Raw genomic sequence first — 16,767 nt, 5'->3', positions numbered from 1 at the left:
ATCAGTGTAACCTGTATAACCATTGTGATTGGATCAAACGTAAAGTAAATGGAATTCATATCGAACCATCATAACGTATTATATGTGACCCAACTTATACAAAGAAAACGTAATGGGTATGAAGGAAAATATGCACATGTAATCGAAAGGGATTAATTAGAGCTTTCGATAAAAGGGGAGAAAAGAAACCGTAATTTGACTCCACTCGGTTCGAAACAAACTTTACGAAACATACATAAAATAAACACGAAAACATATTATATTTGACCTGAATCATTTCCCAAAAAAGTTTGCGTCGAAACGTAGAACAATTTGAATTTATACGAAAACATACATAGAAATATGCACGTAAAAATGGTTTCTTTAAACGTAAATGTATTATATTTGACCTGACTCGTCTATAAAAAAAGTTTACGTCGGAATGTAGAAGAAATCATATTTGCACATACCCGTACATAAAATATGCACGTAAAAAATAGTTTTTACGTAAAGGAAGTATAGGGGTAAACTGAAACAAAAAATTAGTAAAAAATTTAATAGGTTAAAAACGTTTGTAAAACCGTGCCAATTAGCACCAATGCCACAACCACATCGACTCTCAACATCGTAAAAATAAAATAGATAAAATGATAAAAACTACACTGAACGAAAAGCAGACTAAAATAATTGAACCACGCACACCCGTTACAGTGTTTTAATGCGAAGAAATTAACCAGAAACGTAAAATGTAGAAAATAATAACTTAGTCGATCTACGACACGCCCGTTGCGGCGAACTTTTCAAAAGGGGAAAAATGGACGCGTTGCAACGGGTCTGTCAAATATGAAAAAATATAGCAAAAACGTTGAACCTCACATGCACGCTACGACATGTTAACTCGCAAAATTTAGAACGAAACGTAAACCGAAAAACTTGCGAAAGATAAAAAGTATGGTGTACGAAAGTTGTAAATAATAAAGTGTTGTGTTAAATTATAAAAGATGGAAAACTTTGGGGTAAAAGTAAAAAAACTGAAAAGGGGTTAAAATGTAAAATATGAAATGTTTGGGTTAAATATGAAATGTTTGGGTTAAATAGACACGTTGCGACACACCTGTCAAATGTGAAAAAATAGACCAAAACGTTGAACCACACACGCACGTTGCGACGTATTAACTCGCAAATTTTAGAACGAAACGTAAAACGAAAAACTTGCGAAAGATAAAAAGTATGGGGGATCAAAGTTATAAATAAAAAAGTTTTGGGTTAAATTACTGTAACACCCCGCCCCGATTAGGGCTGACGTGTTACACAATTCGGTAATCAGAGACAATTAATAACTTAATTAAAACATAAATTCCATAGGTTTAAAAACAAAATCCCCCAAAATGACATAATGGTCTTAACCGAAAAACATAAGTGTCTAAATTTATTGAATATAAGGTTTTATTAAACTCCTTGTTCCAACTCTAGCTTTTTATTATCACTCTTCACACATTTCCCCGATTTCCCTGAGTACCTGTTTAAGACATAATAAAAGAACACAACAAAAAGAAACGGTTGAGCCAAAAAAAATGCCCAGTAACGGAGAAACAATAGCACTAACACATAAATGATAGAAGCAATACACTAAACACTTTAACGATGCAAACAATACAATACGCTGAATGATCACTGATGAGTACCATAAAGGTGTATTGAAATACCCATGTGAGCCACTAACAATAAACACTAACACTTTGTACATTAGCTGCAATTCCAATGCACCATTATGTAGAGGGGATGTGGGCACTCACACCTATCCCACTACCACTAACATTTACACTTACACTCCTAGGATCGATCCATACGCCTCTTAAAACTCAATAAGTGCAATCACTTAGCACACAATACAATATAGAGATGCCGTGGGCCTTTCGCACCGCCACGGATGGTGCACGTCAACTGTGCCTATGATGACGCCCTATGTCCCCATAGGTGGATATGCTCGGGTATTGAGGTCAATAAAACGATTCACTCAAGTCAAGGCAAATACACTAAGGATACACCAAGGCTATATCACATCTAACCAATGATCAATAATAAATAATAAAAAAACTTTTGGGAACATGCGACAATGAGTAAAAAAAAAAAGAAATGTAACCTATCGCATGCGTATTAAAGACAATAACTCAATACGAGATGTGTAACAATAAATCATAGAACGGTGACGATGGATACTACAATATTATGAAGCGAATAAACACTTTACGCTACGAGTGACGGACCGAATATCCGTGCACTATGAGAATAAAAAAAAACAATATTATGCTAAAAACAAGAGACCACAAAATCCGTACCTTAGCTTAAACGTAACAACACGAAATTCAAGAACGTCCTCAATTAACACGAAAACCTACATAATACATATATTCCGTTTTAGACTTTTTGTTACTAGTATCAATTGTTTTGACTGTAACAGTTAAATTATGTAACAGTTAAATTATTTTATTAACTTAGTACAAAAGTTATGTTATAGTTCTTAAACCATTTACATGTTTAGTTGCTACTATTGTGTTTTTGAGCGATCTGTATGAATAATAAAATGGTTCGTACTTATTAAATACGCGTTACGACAAGTTTAAAAAGGTTTAATCAACATAATACAACACTTTAAAAATAACTACAGTAATATACTATATGTTTGCTAGATATAATACTAATAATAAAATAATTGCAAATGTGATGATGGATGTATACGTGTAACACTCAAGGTTGAACAATTATCAAAATATGTTTCTTTGATTCAAAAAAAAAAAAATCATATATATACAAATTGGCCGATGCATTAAATGTTTATTACAAAAGCATCTTTTAGGTTTCTAAAACATCGACATATGTATATATGTAGATAATTAGCATTAATGTCCTATTTAATTTTCCTCAAAATTTGATTAAATGATTTTACATCAGTAGTAAAAGAATTTCAAAGCAACACTAATAGAATAAAATTGTGCTAAAAGGGTTGTACTGTACAAGTGTTAAAAGCCACTATCATATGTGGTTGAATCTCTTCATTTAGCTTACTTTTATATATGCATTATCTGTTCTTCTTCTTCATATGTCTTTAGAGAATGATCTATAAACTTACTACACAGGGAATACAAAAAAAAAAAAAAAAAAAAAAAAAAAAAAAAAAAAACAAAGGATTAACACTGGTACCTTAAGACACGAATGGAAATCAATGTAGTCACTAGTGATCAAAGAAAAACCCTACGGTGGTTTAGCTAGGTTAACGCCGGTGGTGTTCAGTTTGCGTCTATCAACAACGAGATCAAGCAACTGCGAACGAAGATTATTATTCATCCGATTATTGAGTTACCAAGCAAGGAGAAGAACACCACATGAAAACAAAGGAAACAATACCTTACTTTTCAAACAAATTTGAGCAAAACCAAACGATTTCGAGCTTCTGAGTGACCGAACGAAGACGCCTAAAGAACACGACAATGGTGGCTAACAAAAAAACAATAACGAGGGTCAATCATGGAGCTCCCGAATTAGGAACAATGGAATGGAAAAAAAAAAACTTACCGGATACTCGATCAATCGCGATGGTGGCGCTCAACGGTTTAGACTCGGCTCAAACCAGACAACCCACCTGTGAAACAAACTGGCGAGATAGGTTCGAACCGGTGGTTGCGGCGGCAAACTCGTCGGGAGTTTTGAAGGTAATGACAGAGGAGGCTGACTTTTGAAGGAGTTCGTAAGGAGTGATAGGGCATGAATGGATCAAATAATGCAATTAAATTGGTTGTTTTAGAAGGGATACGAAATCACGAGATTTACGTCGCTGATTTATTTTAAAGAAAGAATGCCAGTCATATTTGCTAGGAATTATGGAAAGGAAAAGAGATTGACAACTGGGAAATTTTATTTCCTCTTTAGCTCATTCCTTTAATTTGTTGTTTATTTAGTTTTATTGTCATAATCATTTATCTTTTTTTTTTTTCCGGATCTACACAACTTTTGCACAAGGTTAGTTTGATTCTTAAGAGATAATATTATTATTTATTATTATAATAAATAGTTATGTCTCTATATATATCTTAAGAGATAATATTATTATTTATTTTATAATGACCCTTATATATTAATTACTTATATTTTAGATGTTAGTAGTAAAAGAAAATATAGACCAATGTTGGAAACACTAATTATATGACATGATAAAGTTCGTACTAGTATTTATCATTTTAGGGTTTTGAAAGTTTCGTATATTACAATTACAAAAGATGAAAAGTTTGGTTTAAAAGTAAACAAATGAAGAGGGTTAAAATACAAAAGATGAAAACCTTTGGGTTAAAAGTGAAAAATCACAATTTTTTTTTGAAAAACACCCTACGCTTGAGGTACAACAACATAATACAACAATGTGTTGCTAATTTATATTATGGAAATACAAATATATCAGATGTTAATTATCTCTCAAACTTATGCTCATGTATTGTTACTTTCAGTTATGTTTGACTATCTCCTTGTGAATATATTGAAGGCCATGACAATTCTCATATTTTTCACATAATTCATGTTACGTTTCAGCAATGTTTTGCTCTTTCACCGGAAATTATCTTGCCGCTGTTTCAAGCTGCATACCACAACACATATTAATCAAACTCAGTTTTGCCACAAGTCTGATGTAATCAGCCCATATGTTTTTTCATAACTCGAGAGGGTCTTTGACAGTAAGGTATTTCCTCTTTAGGTCTTCATGAAGAATTGACGAAGGAATGCCACAACTTTAGTTTTTTTTTCTTAGAGGGAGGTTTTATTCTGTAGGTCCGTGTTTCGGGATCAAAACCGTGATTTTCATGATTATGTTCATAGATGGAAGAAGATAGAGATGATAAACAAACAACTTTGCATTAATCCGGTAGTAAAACATTACAAGTCGGCCCGATTACATGATAACCGAACTAATACCAAAGAAGTATACATCCAGGGAGAAATCAAGTGGTGATTTCTCCCGGTGAGGTCTCAAACCTCCTATCACTCTCTTGCACACACTTGTGCTCTCACTCTTGTGTTGCAAATGACAAGGTGTTGGTATTTATACCAAACACGGGTTGCACGGTCGAAGGATTAAACTGACTGGTCGATAGATCATCTGTCGACCATCCAGCTTTCGAAAGATACACACATACCTCGAAGGATGCCATATCCTTCGAGGTCCATCTTCAACCTTCGATGGATATCTTTCGAGCTCATCGAAGGATACACAATCCTTCGATGCCTTATCCTTCGACACCAACATTAAACAACCATAAATTGTCTAGCAAACACACACGGTCAACCGAATAACCCTCTCGTTTGACCACTTCAAACGAGCGGGTCTATACACGTTCGATAGACCGTTTCACTAACTATTACAAATTCAGCGTAAAATAATAACTAATCTATTCGACAAGCATCGGACACAAAATCTGCATCAACAAATTCCCCCTTGTCCGTTGCTGTCGAATGCTGAAAATGCAACTGCAATCATCGATCTTCAGTCAAGTAATCATCTTCTCTGTGTAAACAAATTCCCCCTTGACCGATGATCCAGGTAAGTAGTATCTTGATGCTCATTGTATAAAACTTCCCCCTCAAAGTACGCGTATCCAAGTCGAGCGTTGTGCAATTTCCTCAAAAGGCTCAATTGACCGATCTTCCGCTGATCTTCCAATACTCCAACCGGCATTTGATAAGGGTTCCATTCTATAACAACTGCATCAAGTCTTGATCTTTAAGCATACCTATGATTGCGTTTAGAAATTTACCGAAGAAATTCAACATATGAAAAATTTTTATTCCCCCATTTCTTTGGTAAAATCTCTAAACCTTAACAGATTCTTTCCACTTCAAAGAAACTGTCGTCAAATGTTCACCAATTCCCTCCACTGAGCGGAACTGTCGTCAATCTTCATTGAATGACGAGCGGAAGCGAACATACCGTGTTGTTTTTGGCCCATAATAGTCGCGTTACCGTTTTTGCCATTTGCATCGGTAACCGTGACTACCCCACATTTTTCAATAATCAAGTTTTCATCATCTCTTGTTTTCATCATTCCGAATCATCCCGCGCGCTCCCGAATTCGTACGAATTTTTGACGTTGAAATTTCGAAGCGCGGTTCAAATCATCTTCGCGAACACCCGACCCCACTTTACAACTCACGGAAAATTTTTTTTTGGCCCATATAATAATCTTAAACTCTTGACCCGGCTCGACCTTGTAGCAAATTTTGTTGATCCATATTAAATTCGGCTCAAGACTTAAGACTGTCAACACTATTAATTCAATCCAATAGAGTTGCAACATCATGAATCACAATTTAATTCAATCTGGGGAGCCTAACAAAGTGATGACATTGCCCGACATTTTCAATTTTATTCGTCTATTCCCATTCTAATATCTTGAATTATGTCAACATGTCAACATGCTCCAAGAAATATTGAATGGCCCAAAAAAAAATGTCTAACATGTATTCACGGCCCACTATGCCCAATACTTGAACATTATTGAAACATGACCCAAAAGTCAACAATCCCTTTTTTTTTTTTTTTTTTAAACATCACCAGCCAGCGTGATCTCAGCCCAAGAGACATATCAGCCCATAGGTTGTAGATTACATTGTGTTACCACAATTCCCGAAAGTGTTTTTCCCAAAAATTTGTTTGTATTGTCTTCAAAGACTTTGTCAATCAAAGATTTATTTACATTTTTAATTGGAAAAACATGATCTGAGTAGATTTTATTATCTCCAACCAAAGTGTACAACACATTACTGCTTTTAACAGTAGACACACCTGTCTTATCAACCTTGACAGGATCAATCACTTGCTTCTTAACAGATGGAACCTCAGGAGTATCAGGATCACAAAGAATGTGATTTTCTCGTGGAATATCTACTCCTTTCATCTTGCTAAGTGATTTATCCTGATCACTTACAGCCACTTCTGATTCATCATCCGATGTCTCATAGTCCTCGATAATTGGAGGACTTTGCTTCATGGATGGTGAAGTTTCTTGTTCCTTAGAGGCTGTGTTTGAAGAATTGTCCCGTTTGAACCCAAGGCCAGTAGTAAACTCCTCAACATCAAGAGGCACACTGGGTTCATACCGAGGCATTTCTTCCTCATCAGGCATCTTGGTATAGTTGTTCATCAAGGGGGGCGGACATTTGTTATACCCTATGCCTTTCTGATTTCCCTTTAGTTGTTGAACATCGATGATGTGATCAAGCACAAATTGGGAGTTAGAATAACTATCCAATTTCTGTTTGATCGCGTCATGTTCGCATTGGGCAATGGCTAATTGCTTTTTAGTTTCTTCCACAATGTTAATGTATTCGTTTATACTTACTTGTTTGTGGTAAACTACTTTGTTAACCTCGGACACATTTTTCTTTAATGTTTCTATTACAGATTTAAATTCTTTTTCATTCCGAGTTAAAGCCATGTTTGCCTCTTTGCATTTCGACAGTTCAATAACCAAATTCTGGTTATGACTATGAAGCTTTTCTGATTCAAGCTTCATCTCTGCACATGATTTACAAATACTAGGAGCAGGAGGTTCAGAAGTTACCTGACTAGTAGAGGCTGAGCCGTTTGCCATAAAGGCAGTTTGAAAAGAAAAAGCTCCATCTTCAGAGAATAGCTTTTCCATTTCCTTTGATGCAGTATCCGCCTTTCTAATCAGAATTGATTTCTGACATTTAAGCTCATCAGCTTCATTCAGAAGATCCTGAATATCTTCACCTTCTTCCTCCTTCTCATCAGGCTCTGAGTGATTATCCCCAGAAACAGAGCCTTCTTCATCCGAACTTCCAGAATAACCAGAACTGTCATCACTCCCAGAAGATTCTTCTTTATGAACCTGCTCGATGACCTTAGCATACAATGCAGTTCCACTTCCCTGATCTCCTTCACCAAACTGCACTGACCAGTCACATCCTTCATCAGCTTGAACAGCCAAAGCCCGATTGTGATTTGCAGTTCCAGGCTGTCCCTGATTGTTGTTCACTGCCACCATCCTCCGTTCACGGTTTTCTTGTTGGGCATTCACATTTGTCTGGTTTCTGAAAGGGTTGTGATTGCCGTGTTTTGTTGGTCGAGTGCACTCACGTTTAAAGTGCCCTTTCTCGCCACAGTTAAAGCACGTGACGGCATTAATATCAAACCCATACTTCGTGTTTTTCTTTCCTTCCAACGAAGTTCTTCCAGTTCGTGCCATGAAATCTTTTGCCCTTCTAACCGCACTAGCAAAAGCCCATTTAATATCCATCAACTCCATTTCTTCCTTGTCGATCTGATCATAATCTTCATTGGTCATGTTGATGTTTCCAAGTTGACCAGCTACCAAACCACAGTAAGCACTGACCATGGTATTGATAATTTCCATATGTTCCTTAGCAACTTCAGTGCTAAGGTGTGAAAGATTTGAGTTGTCGACTCGGATTGTGTGGGGATTTTGGGGTTGAGGTTTAGGATGGCTTGTGTAATGAGCTTGCTGTTGTTGTTGTTGAGGTTGTGGTGGAGCAGCTGTTGACTGAGGAAACGGACATGAGCTTGTGTTGGAGACAAATGCAGTCTGTAACTTAGGTTGCTGAGATGCTGCTGCTCTTGCCAAGGCATCGAAACCCGGAAGATACATTTCTGTATTTTGCGGAGCGGGAGCTCGCTTTGCTTTCCTGATTTCTTCATCATTTTTGTGCTCCAGTTTCTGAATGAACTCATAGATGTTGACTTGGTCTAGAGTTCCGGTATGCTTCAACAGCTCGATGAAAGAGCTCCACTTTGGAGGCAAGGCATCAGCAAACCTGTTCACCATCTCTGGCTGAGTAGAAATGATACCATAAGCACACATTTCACTAATCAAATGATAGAAACGAGTGATCATATCATTTAGAGTCTCATTTTCCAAAAACTGAAAAGATTCAAACTCTTTCTTCAACAAATCACTTCGAGACTTTCGAGCAGCTGCATTTCCTTCTCCTCTAGCAACTAAGGCATCCCACAACATTTTCGTGGTCTTGCAATATGAGAACTGATGGTAGATGTATTTGTTGAGTGCTTGTGTAAGTGTGGCAAAGGCCTTTTTCTCCAATTCATAAGCCTTCTTGTCATTTTCAAGCATATTGGCATAACCCTCAGAAGTGGACGCAGCAGTCTCCAGATTCTCATTGAATGCATTGATGAAACACGTCCAAAGATCGGTGCTTTGTCCTTGGACATACGTGTGAAAACGGTTTTTCCATGAAGGATAGTCATTCATATGATTTAGCTTCGGTGGACGATTGTTACTGCCCGTTTCACTTTCACTGATCAATAAGTTTTGAAGGCTTTGACTTTGATTTGCTACCAAAGCCCATTGATTTGGACTGATTGATGCTGGAGGAAACATACTCTTTGCCCATGCTGCAACAGACGTGAGTTCTTGACTATTAGATTGTGAGTCCAAACTCCAATCCCAAGGACTTGTACAGCTCATTTTGATCAAATACAAATACCACACCTAAACACCACAAACTGTTAAGTGCAAAACAGATATGAATCGAAAGATGTAAACTGTTTGAAAGATCACGACCTGTTTGAAGGATCAACAGTGTTCGTAAGATCACTGTTGAGTTTCAAACAATTACTTCGAAGGATCCTTATCTTTCGAAAGATGATTTCGAAAGATTCCCCTTATCGAAAGATTCAACAATGAAAGATCCTTATCTTTCGTACACAGATCTCGAAAGATGACACTTGTTCGAAAGATCAACAGTGTTCGAAGGATCACTGTTGATGGCTCGAACACTAACCTCGAAAGATAACCTTGAAAGATTCACCCAACACGAAGGATCCTTATCTTTCGTAATGAACAGTAACTCGAAGGATGTATCTATCGAAAAGATTCCTTGACTCGAAGGATAACACACTGACTTCGAAAGATGTTCGAAGGATGGTTATCTTTCGAATCTCCTTGATCGAAGGATGATCCTTCGAGCTCGAAAGTTATCTTTCGACGGTCTGACACACTGACAAAAGTACGACAGGTTGGTGAAAAGTTGATGTGGTTGGTGAGCCAACTTTCGGCAAAAAGGAATGGTCAGACTGTACCTTCCTTACCAACTGCGATTTTGAAATAAAATATGCCAAAAATGGAAATCTTATCCAAAACCTGTTCACCGGAATACTGACCGGAGATATGGCCGGAATTCACCAACACACTCAAAAACAAGTTTTCAAGTTACCCAACCCAACCTTGAACACTCCCGAAGGTTTAGAAGTCGTTTTTCAGTTTAGAAAAGCAACAAAAAACCACCAAAACGGGTGCTAAACCTAGTGTCCAAACACACCAAGAACTCGAACAACCCGGTTTTAAACAAGGTAAAGAGCCAAGCTCTGATACCACTTGTAGGTCCCTTTTCGCGGAGGATTACGAACCTAAACCTTGTTATACTAACCCACTAGCGAGTGCGGAATCCAAGCTAGTAGGCAAACCGAGATGAAGCAAGTAGAGAAACAACACACAAAATTTCACCGATTAACACCACTGTATTAATACGTATGAAGGTTCCGGTTACAAGCACAATGTTTACAATCAGTTTGCAAACTCTCAAAGTGGATGTGTGTGTGTTTCGGACAGAACTCTCTCTAACTTTCTGTCTATGTGCATCTACCTTTCACACTACACTGCATGGGTATTTATACCCATACACAGCAGGTCTGGTCGAAGGATCCGATAGATGATCCGAAGGATCATCTTTCGAACACAAAGCTATCGAAGGATCAGCAAGAGCCTCGAAAGGTAATCTTTCGAGTTCCATAGTTCGAAGCATATCTTTCGTGGGGATCGAAGGATCCACATCATCCTTCGATCCCTTATCCTTCGACTCAGACACTTTACATTACAACATATTGGCCAAGTCAAACTAGGAGGATAGTTGACTTGGTCAACTTACAGACTAACTTTGGACATCGTTTATATACAGACCGAATACAGACAAAGTACAGACACAAGTGCACCAACATATTCCCATCAATAATCGTCTTCCCTCAGACTCTTTACCTCCAGATGAATTTTAGCATCAAGAGTCCATGGGAGGTGATTGTTACCCAAGATGTCAAGTGCTACGAATTCAAGCTTTGACAGGTTCGACATTTTATCTACAAATGAAAGAATCAAGCATTTAAAAAAACAAGCATGTGTATACAATGTATATCATAGGAGAACATCGGGTTCTCTTTAGGTTGAAGTAAAGGTTCTTTACTTTGCTTTGAGACTGTTTTTATATAACAGAGAAAGAAATTAAGAACTTGAATCTGGTACTTTGTAAGGAAGTTGTGTTGTGCCTTATTTGAAACTCGGAATGAGAACATATATGTAATTGTGGATATGCATATGTAAGTTGTACACTTGTACGCAAGCTTGTATTTGATTATGAGAATTCTCTTTATATCTTTATTGTCATTAAGAATTAAAAATTAGAATGTCACAATAAATAATTTTCAGAATATTTGTAAACAATTTCAGTATAAAGTTGTATGCAAGTACTACTTTAATAATAGTAATAACAATAATGGAAGAGGACCCTGTACATTAATTCAGAAGTGTGAGAAATGTATTATAACACTATATATAACACTATATAACACCATATAAACACCGTATAACACTATGTAACACCATATAACAAATATAACAATATATTTTGTCTGATAGCATGTCTATGATAGATGTATAGTGTTATATATTGTTATATAGTGTTATATGGTGTTACATAGTGTTATACGGTGTTTATATGGTGTTATATAGTGTTATATATAGTGTTATAATACACTTCTTACACTTCTCACACTTTTAGATTAATGTACAGGATCCCTACCCTAACAATAATAATATTAAATACTAAATTATAGTAATGTATATAACAAGATAAAGACTTATTAATACTAAAATCTATATATGATAAAAAACAAAGAGAATGAACAGTAATCGAGGTCATTTTTGTAATTTCCTTTTATAATCAGCTATGCCACGCATCCAAAAACCAGCTTAAAACCCACCGTCCCTTCCCCATTCTTCAAAAACCCACCGCACCAGGGAGACAGAGATACAGAGCATACCGCACGGGATTAGAGAGAGAGAGAGAGCAGCGATAGAATGGGAAAGAGAATGAACAGTAATCGAGGTCATTTTTGTAATTTCCTTTTATAATCAGCTATGCCACGCATCCAAAAACCAGCTTAAAACCCACCGTCCCTTCCCCATTCTTCAAAAACCCACCGCACCAGGGAGACAGAGATACAGAGCATACCGCACGGGATTAGAGAGAGAGAGAGAGCAGCGATAGAATGGGAAAGAGAATGAACAGTAATCGAGGTCATTTTTGTAATTTCCTTTTATAATCAGCTATGCCACGCATCCAAAAACCAGCTTAAAACCCACCGTCCCTTCCCCATTCTTCAAAAACCCACCGCACCAGGGAGACAGAGATACAGAGCATACCGCACGGGATTAGAGAGAGAGAGAGAGAGCAGCGATAGAATGGGAGAGAGAGGAGCGGCGGTGATGGCGGAATGACCATTCTCTCCCGCCGACCATCCTCTTGGCCTTTGGTCAGACCACCGGTGGTGGGTTGTGGTGGTTTGGACGGGTGAAACGATGGTAGAAGGCGGTGGTGAACGAGGGTTAAGCGTCATAGTATGACGACAATGACGGCTGTGGGTTCTGGGGTCCCGTCGTCGATTCAGATCAACAGCTGAAACCCTAGGGTTACATTGAACGCGAATGTAGCAACGACGAGGTAAAATTTTTCTAGGTCTTAAAGTTGTGATTAGCAAAACCTAGGTTCAGATTAGAGTTTTTTATTTCATTTATGTTTTTTCCTCTTCACCGTCTCCTTTTTATTCAGGCAACGCCGGCTGATCCGACGACGACAAAGCTTGAGGCGAAAGTTGTCAAAATTTTGTCTTCTTTCGAGGTATGGTTCTGTTTCACTGATTTCATCCAGATTTGTTTGATATTTGTTCGAACTTATGTATGTCTACACGAAGAGAAGGAGAAAAATGTACACCCCCTGTATTATTTACATCCAGCCTAAATGAATAACTATGCACATGTGGAGGACAAATATAATGTGTGTTAGAGACCCAACTTTTACATCTAAACAAAATTAAAATCCGTGTTATATCATGTGATTGGCTTCTATTCGATTATCAAAAAATTGAATTGTAGCCTTTAGTTATACAAATCTAACTTGGGATCTGTCATATGTTTGAGTATGATACTGGTTAACACTATCATTCCTATAACAGATGATCCTTGATCCGGATGTTTTATATTCCAAAGTAAAAGTTGTATGAAATGTTACAAAGTGTTTGATAAAACTTACATAAGATGACATGAAGAAGTGTGTAAGCTTATATTACATGATATACTATGATTGCATTTAGGATTTTTGTACGGTGTTGATTACTTATAGTTTATTACACATTGTGAGCATCATCCTTGCTGCCACTGCATGGCTGGTGACGGTGGGGATTGTCAGCATCGGACGGGAGATTAGGTCGGCCGCGATGTTGTTGAAGAGTTCCACCAGGTGACGGAGGTGGGCAAAAGCCCAGCGAAGATCCGCCGAAGGATGATTTCACGTATGCGAGATCCAAACCATTGTAGAAGAATTTACCTCCGGTGACGGTTATTATGGCGATCCCGGCAGTTGATTGAGATTTGGCTCATGATATCCCGGAGCATTGGTTAGCTAATTTTGTGGTGCTATGGCTTTACAAAGGTTCTTTTGTCATTTTACGTTTGCTACAGTGGGACCTGATTGTAATTTCTTTTTATCCAAAATGCTACAGGTTGATTTAATGAAGATGTAGGTTTCTAATATTAGCTTTGATGCAGTATATACAGTTGATGCTACTTGCTATGCCCCAAATTCGGTATATGTTTATGGATTTAAATATTTTTGGCATTTGTTATCTAATATGCTTGGTATGTTTTGGTCTTATTTTAAGCGAGCTCACTTTTAATTGTCCGGCAACTGTCTGGCCAGGGCCGGCTCAACCGTTTTGGTGGCCCAAAGCGAAACAAAAATTCGGGCCCTTCAATTTTATTTTATTTTTTGGATTTATATTTATAGTTTTTACTTGGGGTGGAAATTAATAAAAATAAACCCATATAAGAGACTAAATTGCACTTATAAATTTATAAATTAAGTGGTTTTTTGTTATATATGATAATTGTTCTAGATTCAACACATTAGTGGATATGGTCAAATGGTTGATAATTGTTGCTGTCATGGAGCAGTCGTTGGATTTTGCTCTTTGTTGTTTGGAGAAATCAGTTGCTAACTGTGATAGTTTAAGTTTTATTCAGGTTTGTAGTTGTTTTTTTATTTACATTGCTTTATATTTCGTAATTTGTTTCATTATTTATCTTATTGCTTTTATTTTTAATCATGTTTAGGTCCAACGGCCTTTTCTACTTCGTTGGTGATAGCTGCAAACCCTCAGATTTTTGGGCCGGGTAACAGGTGTGAAATCAGTCAACTAAATTGCTTCTTTTGTTACTCATGAGAAATGCATTACACTAAACCGACAAAGATCACACAGTCGAGTGCTCGGCCCTACGAATGGCTTGAACCGACTGTCATACCAATAACGCCTCTAGAGAAAACTTACTGATGGAACGTTATATGTTTAAACTGAATACTGAGCTCCATATCATCTACACAAGCATAGGTCGACTAAAACTGAGTAAAAAAACTTACTAACATGGGCGTCAGTGTTCCAAGATGTGGCTTCATGCCGGTTAGTTGTTTAGACAATACAGTTGAGGGACCTTTTGTGTACGATTTTATGGTTAATATATATGAGGTTTTACAGTTGTATAAATATAAGATAGCAAAGGTGGACATGTTTTGCGTATTACAAACATCATGTTATGTTATGGCGTGTGTATATATATATATATATATATATTAACCTGTCCTTAATTAGTATTACAAAACGATTGTGTGTGTATGTATATGAATTTAACTTGGCCTTAGTATTACTGATGCTCATGCAACAAGTTCATCCAGCCCCGCCCCCACAGTCAAGGCGCCCAACCCAACAACACCAGCCCAAAAAGGAACATCGAAGCCTCAGCAAAGTGGCAGCTGCAGTTCTCTGGTAAGCAAAAAAAAAAAAACAAAAAACAAAATTGCACTATATGATAATTGACATCAGCACTGTTTTTTAACTGTAGATTCACAACCACCACCAAAAAGGCCGGGTAAAGGTGGAATGGACGACTAAAAGCTGAACCATAGACATACCTTTTGTCCACCTAAAGAAACAAGTCACGGTGAAATGGCAGCCTACATCCAAAAAGCACCAAACAAGTACATCACCTGCTGCGTATATAAGTAGCCACGACGGCTTTCCTTAGGAAAACTTGTAATTAACGTTATACGTATGCTACTGACTTCAACATGTATCTCTAGATGTCCTAAATTTTGTTAGCCGCGTCTATACGCGACATTATAATCTCTATGCGCGACACTATAGTCGATGAATGATAATGTTATTAACATGATGAATGCTTGCAACCGTAACTTAATCAAGCTAACCTGAATCGTCGCGCAACACGATATATTGTCACCTTCTTCGGCACTGGTGTCGGGTACTGAAAAAGAATGCTGGAATGGAAGAAGGGTCGCAGAAGAATACTTTTCATTGGAAAACTAAATCTATCGGGATCAAATTACTTGAGTTTTTACGTCGCCGTAACGTGCGGCAGGTAAAATAACCTAGTTGGTCAGTAATAATAGTATCGTTTTAACCATTAAATCTTTTTATTGATAAAAACACCTCACTTCATGGTGGGAATAGAACTTTTATTTATTCATTATTTTTATTTATAATTTAAGTAACGAATAAAATACACATTACCAATTTTTGTTTATCTTTAACTTTTATTGTAGAAAACATAAATAGTTTTTATGTCTAAATGTATAATAATAGTAGTAGTGGTAGTAGTGGTAGTAGTGGTGGTGGTAGTGGTGGTAGTGGCAGTAGTGGTGGTAGTGGTAGTAGCAGTAGAGGTAGCAGCAGTAGAGGCAGCAGCAGTAGAGGCAGCAGCAGCAGTAGAGGCAGCAGTAGAGGCAGCAGTAGAGGCAGCAGCAGTAGCAGTAGCAGTAGCAGTAGTAGTAGTAATAATAATAATCTATCTTCTCTATAAAAGGAGATTAAGTGCTGACATATGAAAAGCTTATGTGTCAATCTCTTAGATATGCCAACTAGGATTTTCTTATGTATTTATTACATCATAAATCACTAATTTAAATTTAAATACTTTTTAAATCATTTAAAATAGAATTAAAATACAAAAGTTGAGGAAGTTCAAAATTCAAAATCAAATCTACCTCTCATCTTTCAAAGTCCGCCCAAATATATATCATTTCAATACCTGTCTCTTTCTCTCTCTCAAATCAAGACCATCTCTCAAAATTCAAACCATCCCCTCTTTCTCTCTCAGTTCAGTTCCACCACCACAAAACTCAAACAATCACAAATGAGAAACACAATAAACAACAATAATCACAAACCAGAAACACAGCAAAAGACGATGGTCAGCGAATAAACTCAACTCAGGATGAGAGCGGTAAAGAGTCAGATCTACGAAGAGGTAAGATTGGGTATTTGTAATATTCATACCGATTTAGGGTTTTGAACTGATATGTGATGTTGGTAATTTGTGCACGGAAGGTGTTTGTTGAAAATTAGGG

General features: G+C 37.1%; 2 long non-coding RNA genes across 6 annotated transcripts; one reads left to right on the top strand and one right to left on the bottom strand.

Annotated features, from left to right (window-relative positions):
• Positions 1–1,307: 1,307 nt before the first annotated feature.
• LOC110918268 lies at positions 1,308–3,895 on the bottom strand. Of its 2 annotated transcripts, none has more exons than XR_002581189.2 (5): positions 3,553–3,895; positions 3,385–3,474; positions 3,181–3,300; positions 2,319–2,374; positions 1,308–1,498 (listed from the first exon to the last, which is right to left on the bottom strand). It is a non-coding gene; the product is annotated as an uncharacterized LOC110918268 (long non-coding RNA). The 2 variants fall into 2 exon arrangements; XR_002581190.2 differs by having other exon boundaries at positions 3,390–3,474.
• An 8,538-nt stretch (positions 3,896–12,433) lies between these two features.
• Positions 12,434–15,575, top strand: LOC110915570. Of its 4 annotated transcripts, XR_004860887.1 has the most exons (8): positions 12,443–12,795; positions 12,904–12,972; positions 13,474–13,747; positions 13,853–13,936; positions 14,246–14,372; positions 14,463–14,529; positions 15,079–15,169; positions 15,246–15,575. It is a non-coding gene; the product is annotated as an uncharacterized LOC110915570 (long non-coding RNA). The 4 variants fall into 4 exon arrangements; XR_002579054.2 differs by having other exon boundaries at positions 12,434–12,795; positions 12,904–13,763; XR_002579053.2 differs by having other exon boundaries at positions 12,434–12,795; positions 12,904–13,782.
• The last annotated feature ends 1,192 nt before the right edge of the window (positions 15,576–16,767 follow it).

This window comes from Helianthus annuus, chromosome 6 (genome assembly GCF_002127325.2).
Source record: "Helianthus annuus cultivar XRQ/B chromosome 6, HanXRQr2.0-SUNRISE, whole genome shotgun sequence".
Taxonomy (NCBI): domain Eukaryota; kingdom Viridiplantae; phylum Streptophyta; class Magnoliopsida; order Asterales; family Asteraceae; genus Helianthus; species Helianthus annuus.
Note: the sequence above shows the minus strand (reverse complement) of the source record. Positions and strands in the feature narration are given on the sequence as shown.